This window comes from Mobula birostris, chromosome 13, assembly GCF_030028105.1.
Source record: "Mobula birostris isolate sMobBir1 chromosome 13, sMobBir1.hap1, whole genome shotgun sequence".
In the NCBI taxonomy this organism is placed as follows: Eukaryota; Metazoa; Chordata; class Chondrichthyes; order Myliobatiformes; family Myliobatidae; genus Mobula; species Mobula birostris.
The window spans coordinates 75,414,397-75,428,162 of record NC_092382.1 but is presented as its reverse complement, the minus strand read 5'-3'; the positions used below and the strand labels follow the sequence as shown (position 1 = coordinate 75,428,162).

Here is a 13,766-nt window from a genome sequence, read left to right as displayed (position 1 = left end):
GTGCCTGCACAGAGTCAAGGGTGGTTGTGTGTGTGTGTACTTTGTCCCCACGCGATTTAATGTGATTTATTGCTGATCCGACTACTGTAAATTGTGCGCGTGTTGCTTCTGTTGCCATTTTCCCCCGTTTGCCTTCTGTAAATAAAATCCTTCACTACCCAGACTGTGAGCCCAGAACCCTTGACTTTGAGACCTGCAGAATCTGTTTCCTGACTTACAACAATTGGCGCTGCGTGGGGAAAGTGTTCTGGAACGGGCAAAAAAGCCAGTACAGGCACCGAGCATAGGATTCCCGGGTGGACCGACGAGAGAGGGATTTGAGCGCTGGCGGACCACTGTAAACCGGTTGACTGGTCCGAGCAGTGGGACCCACGTCGCGAGCACCTGCCCGCTGGGCTGCTCCGGCTGTGGGATGAGGGGGTGGGGGGGGAGGCAACATGAACCTCTCTCTTCGAGACGCGAGCTCCCTGGGGAGCCTCTCTGACCAAGAAAGCATCAACAACGCCCTATGGGTGCCGAAGCCGGAGATCAGGGAAGGCTGTACCCTGTGGGATCGGTTGGTGACCGCTGTGAGGGTCCGGTACCCCACCCTCCTGGAGTGGGATCTACACCGGCGCCCGCAATGGGGTACGGTCAGTGAGGGTACCCGGGCTGTTAAAGAGTGTGCGCTGGTCAACGGCATCTACCAGGGAGCCTGCGACTGTAATTTTTTAGCAAACACCCGGGTGACCGGTGCCCTAACAGGATCCCGGTCACCACCGCGCACACCGATTTAAATCAGTGATACTGCCCCTCATGGCACCAGCTAACGGGAGGACCGTGCGGGATGCCATCACCGTCCTGGAAGGGCTTGAATAGATGCAGCGGGGGGCACCCACCCTGGTCCGTGGGGCAGAGGCAAGGGCTGGAGATACAACCCCTCCCCGTTTTACGCGCAGGCAGCTGTACATGGACATGGATCCCCAACCCTGACCTCTACACCCTGTGGAAGGAGCTTTGTGGCGGTAGGGTGGTGGGCAACTGGTCGATTGCACCCATTCTCGTTATCATCGCTGTGTGTATATTATGTTGTGTCTGCCCAATTATTAAGAGCACGTCTGCCTATCTTTAGTCACAAAAAGCGTTAACCTTAGAAATAGTTAGTGTAAGACTTCCATTAAGATATATTCCTTTCCTTTTCACTGTGGTAACGCTTGGTGAGTGGCGTGGCTACCGAGGGGTGGACTGTACTGGAGGGGTCGTGACTGTCACGTGACAGCACTGCCCACTCCTGGTCAGAAGACACGCCCCCTGCCAATCAAGGATTGACCCCTCCTCGCCCATCACTGCGCACCTAACCACTGGCCTCTTTAGTTAGCCTTGGATATGGCCTCGGGTAATTGGCCTTTGTAATCAGCTTTAGGGTACGTCCACACTACGCCGGATAATTTTGAAAACGAAGCTTTTTCTCTTCGTTTTGCCCTCCCGTCCACACTGAGCCGGCGTTTTCAGCCCCCGAAAACGGAAATTTTCGAAAACACTCTCCAGAGTGAATAAATGTGAAAACGCTTAATATCCGGCGTAGTGTGTACGGGGTAAACGGAGAGATTTAAAAACGTTGTCGTGACAACACCACAATAACAATGCTTTTTTCTGCTTCTGCTTGGTACTGCGCAAGCTGTTATAACGCGCAGTCGGTGTGAACGGCGTGACAGCTAAATTGTAAAGTGATCTTTTTTGACTATTTAAAAACGCTGTCATGACGTGCTGGAACAGATGTTCGTTGTTTTCTTGAACGCCACCACCTAACAACTTCAGAACAGACGGACGAGACTGAAGCCATAAGGGTTAGAAATGTACTCACCAAATACTTTGACCCATAATAAATACGTATTCTCACTTCGCCCTGTTTTCTGTCCTTGCTTGTATGAAGGTAGTTTACCTATTTATGCAAGTACTTCTCTGACAATAAATGTGTAACAGCCTAATGTAACATTGTATGGAAATAACGCTGATGCAGACGTTTTATACATTTAACAAGGTGCTTTATTAATGCAACAGCGTTAGTCAGTTTTCAATGTTCGTCGTCAGCTGGGTCATACTGTCCGTGAACTCCCTGTTGATTGCCTCCATTCGCTCCAGTATTTGTTTTTTTTAATATAAGTTTTAAGTCCTGCGCGAGAGCCAAGAGCAATTCCTTTCAAGTTTCTCTAGTCTGTAACTGGACAAACGCGCACTAAGTACACCGTTTCCTCTTCGCTTGTTTTCTGTGTGTCCTGTGCATGCCCAGTAGGAGGAGATTCGCCCAAATATCCGTCTAATGTGGAAGGAGATATTTTCAAAAACGCTTAGTGTGGACGCCTGTCGTTTTTACTCGAAACCGGCGTTTTCAAAATTATCCGGCGTAGTGTGGACGTAGCCTAACTCTGCCGGCACCGAGCCGTTGGCGTTCCTGTGAATTACCTGGGCCGGGCACTTCAGACTTCCTGCATTAAAAGGGCGCCCCGTGTGCTGGACGCTCTCTTTGCCATTTCTGAGGGACCACTCTGCTTCATTTTAGGCTGAGAACCTTGGAAGAGCGCTGGAGAAAATTGTTGGTAGGCTGTGCATTGAATAGGGTTGGTGATTGTCCCTGATAGCATTGAGCCGTGTCTGTACAGTGAAGGGGCATCGTATTGACTTTTCCCTTGCACATGTATGTACTTTGTTCCCAGGTTCGTTTTTTTAATTCTCTGCGTGTGTCTCTGCCGATGCGACTTTATCCACGACTGCTGTAAATTGTGTGCGTGTTGTTTCTGTTGCCTTTGAGACCTGAAGAATCGGTTTCCTCGCTTGTAGTTCTTTCTTCCATGTGGTGGTCCAAGAGGCTCCTAAATATTCTGTAAATAAACTGCTTTATCCACTCAAGCCTACGTGTGTCCTCATTTAAAAACAAACATAGCCTGCAAGAAGTACGAGGCAGAAAGAAGAATACCCCATAGCCTGCCTGCGAGAAACAGAATTCTATTTTTTATTTGTTGTTAGTCTCCACGAAGGGAGGTGCACCGTTCCCAGAGGCACTGCAATACCGGGTCGATGCGCGGAGTGGACGGAGCAAGCCCCTATTCCATCTCCCTGTTCCAAAAATCAATTTAATATATGGTCCCCAGATACGGGACGTATCAGATATTAAACTGATAAGAACAGATTTTTTTTTTATTTCAAAATATACTTTATTCAAAAATAAATATATACAATAAACCATTCAATAACTTTTCATCCTTTACATACGTTTCCATTATACTCAGTAAAATACCCGTGTTTATAGCCACCCACGTGGCACTCCAGTAGTTCAGCTTAGCATCTCATTGTTGAGGGGTATACTCCCCACCCACCGACCCCTCCCACTCTATCGGGTGGAGAAACCTATACTGTGGTCCTTCCCCACCGGGCCCTTGCGGTGGCTGCACCGAGTTTCAGTGCGTCCCTCAGCACGTACTCCTGCAGCCGCGAGTGTGCCAGTCGGCAGCATTCTCCCACGGACATCTCCATGTGCTGGTAGATCACCAAGTTTCGGGCTGACCAAAGAGCGTCTTTCACTGAGTTGATGATCTGCCAGCAGCACCGGATGTTGGTCTCCGTGTGCGTCCCCGGGAACAGCCCGTAGATCAGAGAGTCCTCTGTCACGCAGCTGCTGGGGATGAAACGTGACACTAGCCCGTCCATCCTCCTCCACACCCTCTTTGCGAACTGGCAGTGTGCAAAGAGGTGGGTCACAGACTCCTCCTCACTGCAGTCCTCCCGTGGGCAGTGGGGTGCGGAGATGACGTTCCGGGCGTACAGGAGGGCTCTGACTGGGAGGGCCCCTCTCACCGCCAGCCAGGCGAGGTCTTGGTGCCTGTTGGTGAGATCTGGTGATGAGGCATTTTGCCAGATGAACTGGACAGTCTGCTCAGGGAACCACCCCACTGTGTCCATCACGTCCTTCTCCTGCAGTGCCTGCAGGACACTTCGTGCCGACCACTGCCTGATGGCCTTGTGGTCAAAGGCGTTCTCCTGGAAGAACTTTGCTACGTAGGACAGGTATGCCGGCAACGACCAGCTGACTGGGGCGTTGCGCGGGAGTGGGGCCAGACCCATCCTTCGCAGCCAGGGTGACAGGTAGAATCTGGGCACATAGTGGTACTTGGTGCCCACATACCTGGGCTCTACACACAACCTGATGCAGCCACATACGAAGCTGGCCATCAGGGTGAGGGCGACATTGGGGACGTTCTTGCCCCCGTTGTCCAGGGACTTGTGCATGGCGGTCCGTCTCACCCGCTCCATCTTGGATCCCCAGACGAATCTGAAGACAGCTCGGGTGATTTCCGAGCTGTTGGAGTGGGGGACGGGCCACACCTGCGCCAAGTACAGCAGCCCTGAGAGCACCTCACACCTGATGACCAGGTTCTTGCCCGTTATCGACAGGGAGCGCCCTCCCCACAGTCCCAGTTTCTGTTTCACCTTGGCAGTCCGCTCCTGCCAGTTCTTGTTGCACGCCTCAGCCCCTCCGAACCAGATCCCCAACACCTTCACGTGGTCAGACCTGATGGTGAAGGGGACGCTGGATCGGTCGGGCCAGTTGCCAAAGAGCATGGCTTCGCTCTTCGTGCGGTTGACCCTGGCCCCCGACGCTAGCTCGAACTGTTCACAGGTGCCAATCAACCTGCGAACTGACCTCGGATCAGAGCAGAAGACGGTGACGTCGTCCATGTACAGGGAGGTTTTCACTTGGGTCCCTCCACTGCCTGGCAGCGTCACCCCTCTTATGCCCTCATCCCTCCTGATGGCTTCCACAAAGGGTTCTATGCAGCAGACAAACAAGACAGGGGAGAGGGGGCAGCCCTGCCTGACTCCAGACCTGATGGGGAAGCTGTCTGTTTCCCACCCGTTGACCTGGACTGCACTACGGATGTCTGTGTAGAGCAGTCTGATCCAATTCCGGATTCCCTCCCCAAATCCCATTTTGGAGAGCACGTCCGCCATGTACGTGTGCGATATCCTGTCGAAGGCTTTCTCCTGGTCCAAGCTGACCAGGCAGGCGTCCACCCCCCTGTCCTGCACGTAGGCGATGGTGTCCCTCAGCAGCGCGAGGCTGTCTGAGATCTTCCTGCCCGGTACAGCACAGGTTTGGTCCGGGTGGATCACCTGTCCCAGAGCAGACTTGACCCTGTTGGCGATAGCCTTGGACAGGATCTTGTAGTCCACATTCAGGAGAGAGATGGGTCTCCAATTCCTAATGTCCTCCCTTTCCCCCTTCTGCTTGTAGATGAGGGTGATGATGCCCTTCCTCATGGACTCAGACATACTGCCGGCCAGAAGCATAGCGTTGTACACTTCCAGCAGGTCTGGGCCTATCCAGTTCCACAGAGCCGAGTACAACTCAGCCGTCGCCGTCGGAAGCCGTCGCTTCCGGGAGTCTTACCCAACCCGAAGGAACGGATGGAACCTGTCAGCTCGTCCAGGGTCAGTGGCCGATCCAGACTCTCCCGCTTGCCGTCGTCTCAGACCTGCGTGATAGACGACAGGAAGTTGCGGGAGGCTGTGGATTCTGTGACCTTTTCCTCGTACAGACCGGCATAGAAGGACTTGCAGATCCTCAGTATGTCGGTCTGCGAGGACGCGACTGAGCCGTCCTCTTCCTTAAGGTTGTGGATCACAGAGCTCCCCCTGTGCACCTTTTGGAAGAAGAAGCGTGAGCACGTCTCGTCCTGCTCCACGGTTTGGACCCTTGATCGGAAGATGATCTTGGAGGATTCAGCGGCGAGGTGCTGGGCTTGCCGGCCCTTCACCTCTCGCAGTTCCTCCCTGACATCCACCCCCTTCGACTGCAGAAGGAGAAGTTGCTGCAACTCTGTCTGGAGTTTACGCAGTTCCCTCTGCTCCTGCCTTGCCTTCTGAATACCCTTGCGGATGAAGAACCTCTTAATGTTCTCCTTGGTGGCTTCCCACCAGTGAACCGGGGAATCAAAGAAGGCTTTCAAGGTTCTCCAACCTGTGTACTCCCTCTCTAGTTCCTCGATGTTCTCTGGGGTCAGCAGCTTTACGTTCAGCTTCCACGTCCCCCTGCCTGCCTTCTGGTCCTCCCGTAAGTGACAGGTGGCTCTCAGAAGGCAGTGGTCAGAGAAGAACACCGGCGTGACGTCGGTGGACCTGACCGTGAGGGACTCAGACAGGAAGAGGAAGTCGATTCGGGAGCGGGCTGAGCCGTCCGATCGTGTCCAGGTGGCTTGCGGCTGTGCTCCACCTGTGGGGGTGCCAAAGGCGTCGCGCAGCTTGGCTGTCTTCACCATTTCCCTCAGGAGTCTCGAGGTACTGTCTAGCCTGCCGTCGGCACTGCCGGGTCCTCCAGCCGCATCAATGGTGCAATTGAAATCTCCGGCCAGAACGACCGGCTGGGTCGTCACCAGCAGCTGTGGGAGCTGCTCGAAGACGGCCAGCCGCTCGCTGCGCACGGGGGAGGCGTACATGTTGATCAGCCGGAGCGGAGTGCCCCGGTATTTGACGTCTGCTACCAGGAGGCGCCCCGCAACCACCTCTTTAACTTGGGTGATTGAGAAGTTGCCTCCCCGCAGCAGAATCCCCAGGCCGGAAGCGCGACAATCGTTGCCCCCCGACCACACCGACAAACCTTTTTTCCACCACCGTGACCACCTCCGGTAGTTACGGAGATGTGGTAGTCCACACTCCTGGAGGAAGGTCACATCGGCCTTTACAGTGTCCAGGTACTGGAGCGTGCTGACGCATCGCCCAGTACTCTTCAAACTTCGCACATTCAAGCACGCCAATTTAAGGTCTGCCATCGTTAAGTCTTTTATTTTGGCTGCTCTCCGTCCTCACCCTTGCCATTCTGAGCCTTCATTCCCACCGCCTTTGTGAAGTTTTCCACCTCCTGTGGGCTCAGGTACTGCTGGTAGAACTCCTCCGTGTGTGGCCGTTCTGGTTCTGGGTCTGGGCCCGGGGGGTTGCTGACTTCCTGGGCTGCTTCCCCTTCCGGCTGCTGGGTGCCAGCCGTGGCTCTGCTCCCGGATTCCCGGAGCTGTGTGCGTCTGCTGCTCTCCGCCTCCTGTACTTGGGGGGTGGCCAGCAGACTTTCTCCCCTCTCTCTCCTCCTCTCCACCTGTTCTGCCAGCCGCTTCTTCCGCCGGGGCTGCTGGCCTCCCCCAACTCCTTCCTCCTCTGAAGAGGACAGGGTACCAGGGGCTGCGTGGTTCCCTGCCCTTTTCTGGCGTTGCTCCGCCTTCTGTCGCTTGGCCGCCGCCTTTTGGGTCTTTTTTCGTTTCACGACCTTCCATTCGGTTTCCGCCTCAGCTCTCCCCTCCTCCATGGACTCCTGCTCGTCGTTTGCCTGGTCCTGGAGGGTCTGCAGTGGGGTGGCAGGTCTTGGGGTGCTTGCACCTTCCTCCCTGGTCTCGTCATCCGTCCTGGCGGGTGCCTCATCTGCAGCGCTGGCGGGTACGTCCGCATCGGCCTGGGCCCTTTCAGGGCCAGCACCTCCCCTGGTCGCCTGTGCGTAGGTGCCCCCACGCTTCGGGCAGGCTCTGTACAGGTGGCCGGCCTGTCCGCAGAGGTTGCAGGCCTTGGCCTGCGTGCAGTCTTTGGTCAGGTGGCCTTCCATTTTACAGTTCTTGCACATCACCACCCTGCACTGGGCTGCGATGTGCCCTTCCTTGCCGCAGTTTCGGCACACCCTGGGTTGTCCCGCGTACACCATGTACCCTCGGTTCCCTCCGATGGCGAAGACGGAGGGGGGGTGGATGACGCCGCCGTTGGAATCCAACCTCAGCTTCACCTTCACCTGCCGTTTGCTGGTCCAGATTCCCAGCCCGTCCTTCACGTCTGCTGGTGTTCCTACGCTCTCCACATACCGAGCGAGGAACGTAAGGACATCTACCACTGGCACGTGCGGGTTGAACATGTGCACCGTGATTGTCCTTTCCTGTTGCGTAGCCGTTGCAAAGAGGGGCTGTGCTTTCAGCAGCGACAGCGGCGCCTCTGTCCCCTTCAGCTGAAGCTGCTGGTACAGCTTCTGCCACCCTGCAGCCTGCCGGAAAGTGACATCGAAGAAGCCTGCGAAGTCCTGGACGCAGTAGATGTCATCGGGCGTAAATCCGCAGCAATCCAGCAAGACCTTCCGGATGAAGGTCTCTCGGGTGAAGCCGGTGCCCCCGTTCCGGTCTCGCACTGTCAGCCTGACAGTGTTCTTGATACCCTGGCCTCGAGCTGATGTACTGCTCGCTGCTGCCATCTTCTAACTCACTGCTGTCGTCGCTGGTATGGGGTGTTAGATTGGAGGCCAATCAGCATTAGGATCCACCCCTGCGTCAGCGCGAACTCTTCTCCTCCGCCTTCTGGTCTGATAAGAACAGATACTACACTTGATCTTAGCCAAGAGGCCGAGAAGCGATACCCACAACTGTCCGGACCCTTTCGGATCCTGCTAGTCTTCCCTCTATTAAGTTGGGCCGACTGTCTACAGGACACCGATTTATCCTACTTCTCTCCAACGTTTGAAGTAGATTTGGTGTAATTTCTCTCAATCTTTGACATAAGTTGTATTTTTCTCTCTTGTCGCGAAATCTCTCTCGGAATACAGCTGATCGTGTAAAATAGCTGATATTGCACCAACCAAATGAGAGAGGCGGCCCTGGTTTGTATGAATACTCCTCTTCTCAGCTGATAGTCCTGTCGAACTGTTCCACCCGCCCTCTCTAGCGTCTGATGTTAGTGCAAGCGTGATGACGTTTACGGAAGGCGTTGCAGCGAGAGAAGCAAAGTTTGGGCCGGGTCGTTCGGCGGGCCCGGCGGGGCAGGTGACTGGGGAGGGGGGACCTCCGGAAACGGGAGAAGTGTGGATAGGAACATCGGATGGAAGCGATGGCTGGGGTTGTAAATGGGGGAAGTGAGGCCGTTTGATGAGGGACGATGGGTAGTTGGGGGGAGAGGGACGGGGTAGAGTCGGACGAAAGGGAGGGGGTAGGGTTGCAACTTTGACAATACTTAAATGTGAGCTGGCATGTGGCAAATAACGGCATAGCAGTCAATGGATTATTTCCACAGAGAAAAAAAATCTAACCGTCCGGCTGGACTTCAGCTTTTTGACCAGAGCTGGTTCCGTTAAGAAATTGGTGATAATCGGGAGAATGTGGGTACACTGCTTTCCTGATATCCCAAGGTCTTTCTGCCATATGCCACAAGCCAAATACTGGAGATATTTATGAATATTCCGCATTTGCCTAAATTTGTGCAGCTCCATCCAACATTTAACAACGTTCTCCAACCTATGGCTTACTACATCTCCAAGGAGAGAAAAAGGTGGAAATCTGAGGAAAAGAGGCATAAAATACCGAAAAGGATTCGGTGGTAATGCAGCGTTCTGTAGAGAATGATTCAGATGTGATGTGATTCTTAATCATGGCAGAGATCTTTCATCAGTTCTAAGGAAGAGCCATTAACCTGACACATTTGCTCTGTTTCTCTGCAGAATGCTGAATGAAGTGACAAGTATCCCCAGCACTTATTTTCATTGAAAAGATATTGCCGTTCCGTCATTGTGGTGGCTGGATCGAAATCCTGGAACGCCAATGCTTTTCCCCCTCAGGAGTACAGAGATCCTTAACCAGAAGAAGTGCGGTTGTTCCAGATGCATTCACTGTCACTTCCTTTGGGCAATGATGGATGTGCAGTGAAATCTCACATTGGCAATGAAGTGTGGATTCTGAAAAGCCAATAACTAAAAATAGCCTTATAGAACACTACAGCACAGTGCAGATCGTTCGGGCTAACCACTCCCTCCTAAATCACCCTCTACTTTTCTAAAATCCCTTTCATGTCCAGAATATATCAGCCTCTACCAACACTCTGGTAGTCAGTGTGTTCCACACACCACTCTCTGTGCTTTATATAAAAAAAATCTTACACCTGATATCCCCCTGTACTTTTCTCCGGTCACCTTAAAATGATGCCCTCTGGTATCAGCCACTTCTGCACTGGGAGGAAAGGTCTCTGGCTGTCCTTCAAGTGTACCTGAAGATGACTTCAGCTTGTGATCATGCGTTCCCCTTTTCAGCATCATTCGTGATTGTGCAGGATGATGGCAGTTCCGTTTGTGCAAGATTGGGATCTGCTGCAGACTTTGGGTGAAGGAGCATATGGTGAGTAAGTCATGCAGTTCAAAAAATAATTCTTAAAAACTGGTTTGGTAGATTAGCAATAGCACTCATTTAAGGAGGTATTTCTTAACTTGCAGCAAAAGTCTGGAGAAAGAAACGCCCCACGAGAAGGGTGCACCATCTGTGGAGAATTCCCAAGGAAGTTAGGGTGATAATAACATGTGTTATAATGAGGATTAATTAATTGACGGTAGGCAAGAGGACTGGGAAAGTTTAAAACTACAAGGTATGCCACAAAAATTGTAAAGAATGTGGAACATATAAGAAAATTATTAAAAATATTGATGGGGTTTTTACAGAAATACAAGCAAAAAGCCAAAAGTAATGTTGGTTTTTGAGGCTCATTGTAAAATTGGGAATGAGAAGGTACAGATTCTAAATAATGAAAATAATAACAGATTGCAAAGGTCTGTAGGGAGAGAGAAATTTTTATTTTTATCAGTGAAAAAGTACAGGACAAATTTGTGTCTTTACAAATAAGTGGCATCAGAGATAGTGGATGCATTGCTTGTAATCTGAGGAGACCGGATGTGTGTTCTCTATATTTTCAACAAATTTGAGATAAGTGGCTTATCCGGTGATGCAGAGTACACAAGCCTGTGATGTGATGAGCACAGGTTAAGTGAACGAGCAGAAAGGTGGCCTTTGAAATATAATGTAGAACAAAATCTGAAGTTGCCTGCCTGCCCTGGAAGGAAGAATGAAAAACTTGATGGTTAAATAGAGAGGTGATTAGAGAATGTTGCAGTGCAAACTCAATCTCTAGCACACAAGAGTGGTGTGTAGGTTATTGTAAGGATTATGGAAAACAAAGGTAAGGATGTTTTGTAGCAAATTTATTGGGAGCTCGTGAGACAACACCTGGCGATCTGTGTACAGTTTAGATCTCGTCTTTAAGGAAGGATATATTTGAATCGGGATTCACGTATGGGGGCGAGGGGTGAGCGAGTAGGGAAGAAAGAGAGGTGATCTTACTGAAGCAAGATTCTGAGGGTGTTGTCAGACAAGATGCTGAGACGATGTTTCTCCAAGTGAGGATATCGAGAAAATGGGATATAGTTTGAGTAACTGGTTTCCCATTGATCAGGAGATGAAGAAGAATTTCTTTTGCAGGTTGTGATCCTTTGGAATTCTCCACTTTAAGAGTTGTGGTAGAGCCATAGAATATACAATATATTGCAGGCATATGAACTACATGGAAATCTACAGGTGCAGAGGGAGAGTTGGAAAGTGGTGTTGAGGCCAAAACCAGATCAATAATGATCTTATTGCATGGGGTAGCGGGGATGAAGAGCCACTTGGCTCATGCTCTGTTTCTGATGCATTTAACTCAATGGAGTATTGAGAAGTTTTGCAATGTAGACAACGGTTTTGTATTTGATCATAGGGTACAACTGGCAATTAGTCGATGAACAGAGGAAGCAGTGACAGTGAAGAAAGTGGTCACCACACATGCTTGTGACTACCCTGATAACATCAAGAGAGAAATCTGCATCAATAAGATGTTGAACCATGAAAAGACTGTCGGCTTTTATGGGCATCGTCGAGGCCCATATCCAATACTTGTTTTTGGAGTATTGCAGTGGAGGAGAGCTCTTTGATAGAGTAGGTAGGATCTGTGCTTAAACTTAGGGTTTAAAATAGAGAAGTTTGGGTTGAGGGGGGAAAGGGTTAAAGATGTTTTGTATACGGATTGGCTAATTTTAATAATTTTGGTTGTACTGTTGCTGTCACTTTTACAGATATACTTGTGTGGGTTCTTTAGTAACTGCACCTTTGTGTCCTGAGCTGGAAAAAGCTGGCATCCACTCCCAGACATTCTCCCTATAGAACACCCAGAAAACTAAATTATGGGAGAAATGGAACATCTGAAGTTGTACATAATACATTTCCAGATGTTATGGGGACAAAGCAGGACAGGCTTTAAAGTTCAGTATGTAAGCTGCTTCAGTTGTCCTAGGTTTTTTGGTCTGTGGGCTAAATAGGGCATGTTGGAGAATCCATCTACTTGGGCACCTGAGTGAAATGAGGCCTGGGATTTGGGATTAAATTTGAGCATGATGTAAAATGACATAATTTCAGACAATATTAATGATTTGCGAACTGATCCCAAGTTCAGCCTTTGATTAATGTGATCTGCCTTCCCACAGAGCCTGACGTGGGGATGCCCGAGGCAGATGCTGATGGGTTTTTCCAGCAGCTGATAGCAGGAGTGGTAAGTGCTCCTCATTATTTATCCCTTTGTTTTAAGTGAGTGTTTATGACGTGCAGCAGCAGTTTTCTCTATTTCGACGTACATTACTGAGCATGATCATAGATGGATTGACCTGCCCATGTTTGCTCTCGAAGAGCTTTGTTTGCCAGAATTGAACTAGCACTATAACCAGCAGTAAGGAGGTTAACAGTGCTTTGTCCCAATTTTCAAATGAGATCAATTTTGGAGCTCACCATAGTTCCCTTTGACAGTAAAATGCTGTTCATGGATGGGTGACCTCCCAAAGCATCTTCAGAAGTTTCATCATTCTTCCAGGCCAGCCTTCATACTCAACTTTCATATCGGCACTGGAAGTCTAGTGTGCACCCAGATTAAGTCACAAAATATTCTCTGAACCGATTGTCCAGCAATTGTATCTGACTAATTCTGCCAGAAACCTGTTCCATTTGTACAATTGATATTTTGTGGACTTGGAGAATTAGAAAAAGATGTAAATTCAGAATACCTGATTTATATTTGTCTTTGCCTACTTTCAGGAATATCTTCACAACAATGGAATTACACACAGGGGCATCAAGCCAGGGACTCTGTTACTTGGTGACCAAGGTACAAGGATGCAAATCTCTTCACTTTTATTGTGTAATAGAACAAAAATTGAAAATTGTTATGCCTTATTCACAGCAGTTCAGACATTTAGACAACAGGTGCAGGAGTAGGCCATTCGGCCCTTCGAGCCAGCACCACCATTCACTGTGATCATGGCTGATCATCCACGATCAGTACCCAGTTCCTGCCTTATCCCCATAAACTTTGATTCCACCATCTTTAAGAGCTCTATCCATCTCTTTTTTGAAAGCATCCAGAGACTTGGCCTCCACAGCCTTCTGAGGCAGTGCATTCCATATATCCACCACTCTCTGGGTGAAAAAGTTTTTCCTCAACTCTGTTCTAAATGGCCTGCCCCTAATTCTTAAACTGTGGCCTCTGGTTCTGGACTCACCCATCAGCGTGAACATGCTTCCTGCCTGCAGCGTGTCCAATCCCTAAATAATCTTACATGTTTCAATAAGATCCCCCCTCAGCCTTCTAAATTCCAGAGTATACAAGCCCAGTCGCTCCAAGCTTTCGACATATGACAGTCCCGCCATTCCGGGAATTAACCTTGTGAACCTACTCTGCACTCCCTCAATAGCAAGAATGTCCTTCCTCAAACTTGGAGACCAAAACTGCACACAGTACTCCAGGTGTGGTCTCACCAGGGCTCTGTATAGCTGCAGAAGGACCTCTTTGCTCTTATACTCAATTCCCCTTGTTATGAAGGCCAGCATGCTATTAGCTTTTTTCACTGCCTGCTGTACTTGTATGCTTGCTTTCAGTGA

General features: G+C 50.4%; 1 long non-coding RNA gene, 1 other non-coding gene and 1 pseudogene across 2 annotated transcripts; 1 reads left to right on the top strand and 2 right to left on the bottom strand.

Annotated features, from left to right (window-relative positions):
* Positions 1-3,013: 3,013 nt before the first annotated feature.
* On the bottom strand, positions 3,014-3,207 carry LOC140208725 (U2 spliceosomal RNA). Its single transcript, XR_011888890.1, has one exon. It is a non-coding gene; the product is annotated as a U2 spliceosomal RNA (small nuclear RNA).
* A 5,069-nt stretch (positions 3,208-8,276) lies between these two features.
* LOC140208805 (U2 spliceosomal RNA) lies at positions 8,277-8,408 on the bottom strand (annotated as a pseudogene).
* Positions 8,409-9,610: 1,202 nt separating this feature from the next.
* LOC140207693 (uncharacterized) lies at positions 9,611-12,996 on the top strand. Its single transcript, XR_011888624.1, has 3 exons — positions 9,611-10,154; positions 12,323-12,387; positions 12,924-12,996. It is a non-coding gene; the product is annotated as an uncharacterized lncRNA (long non-coding RNA).
* Positions 12,997-13,766: the final 770 nt, after the last annotated feature.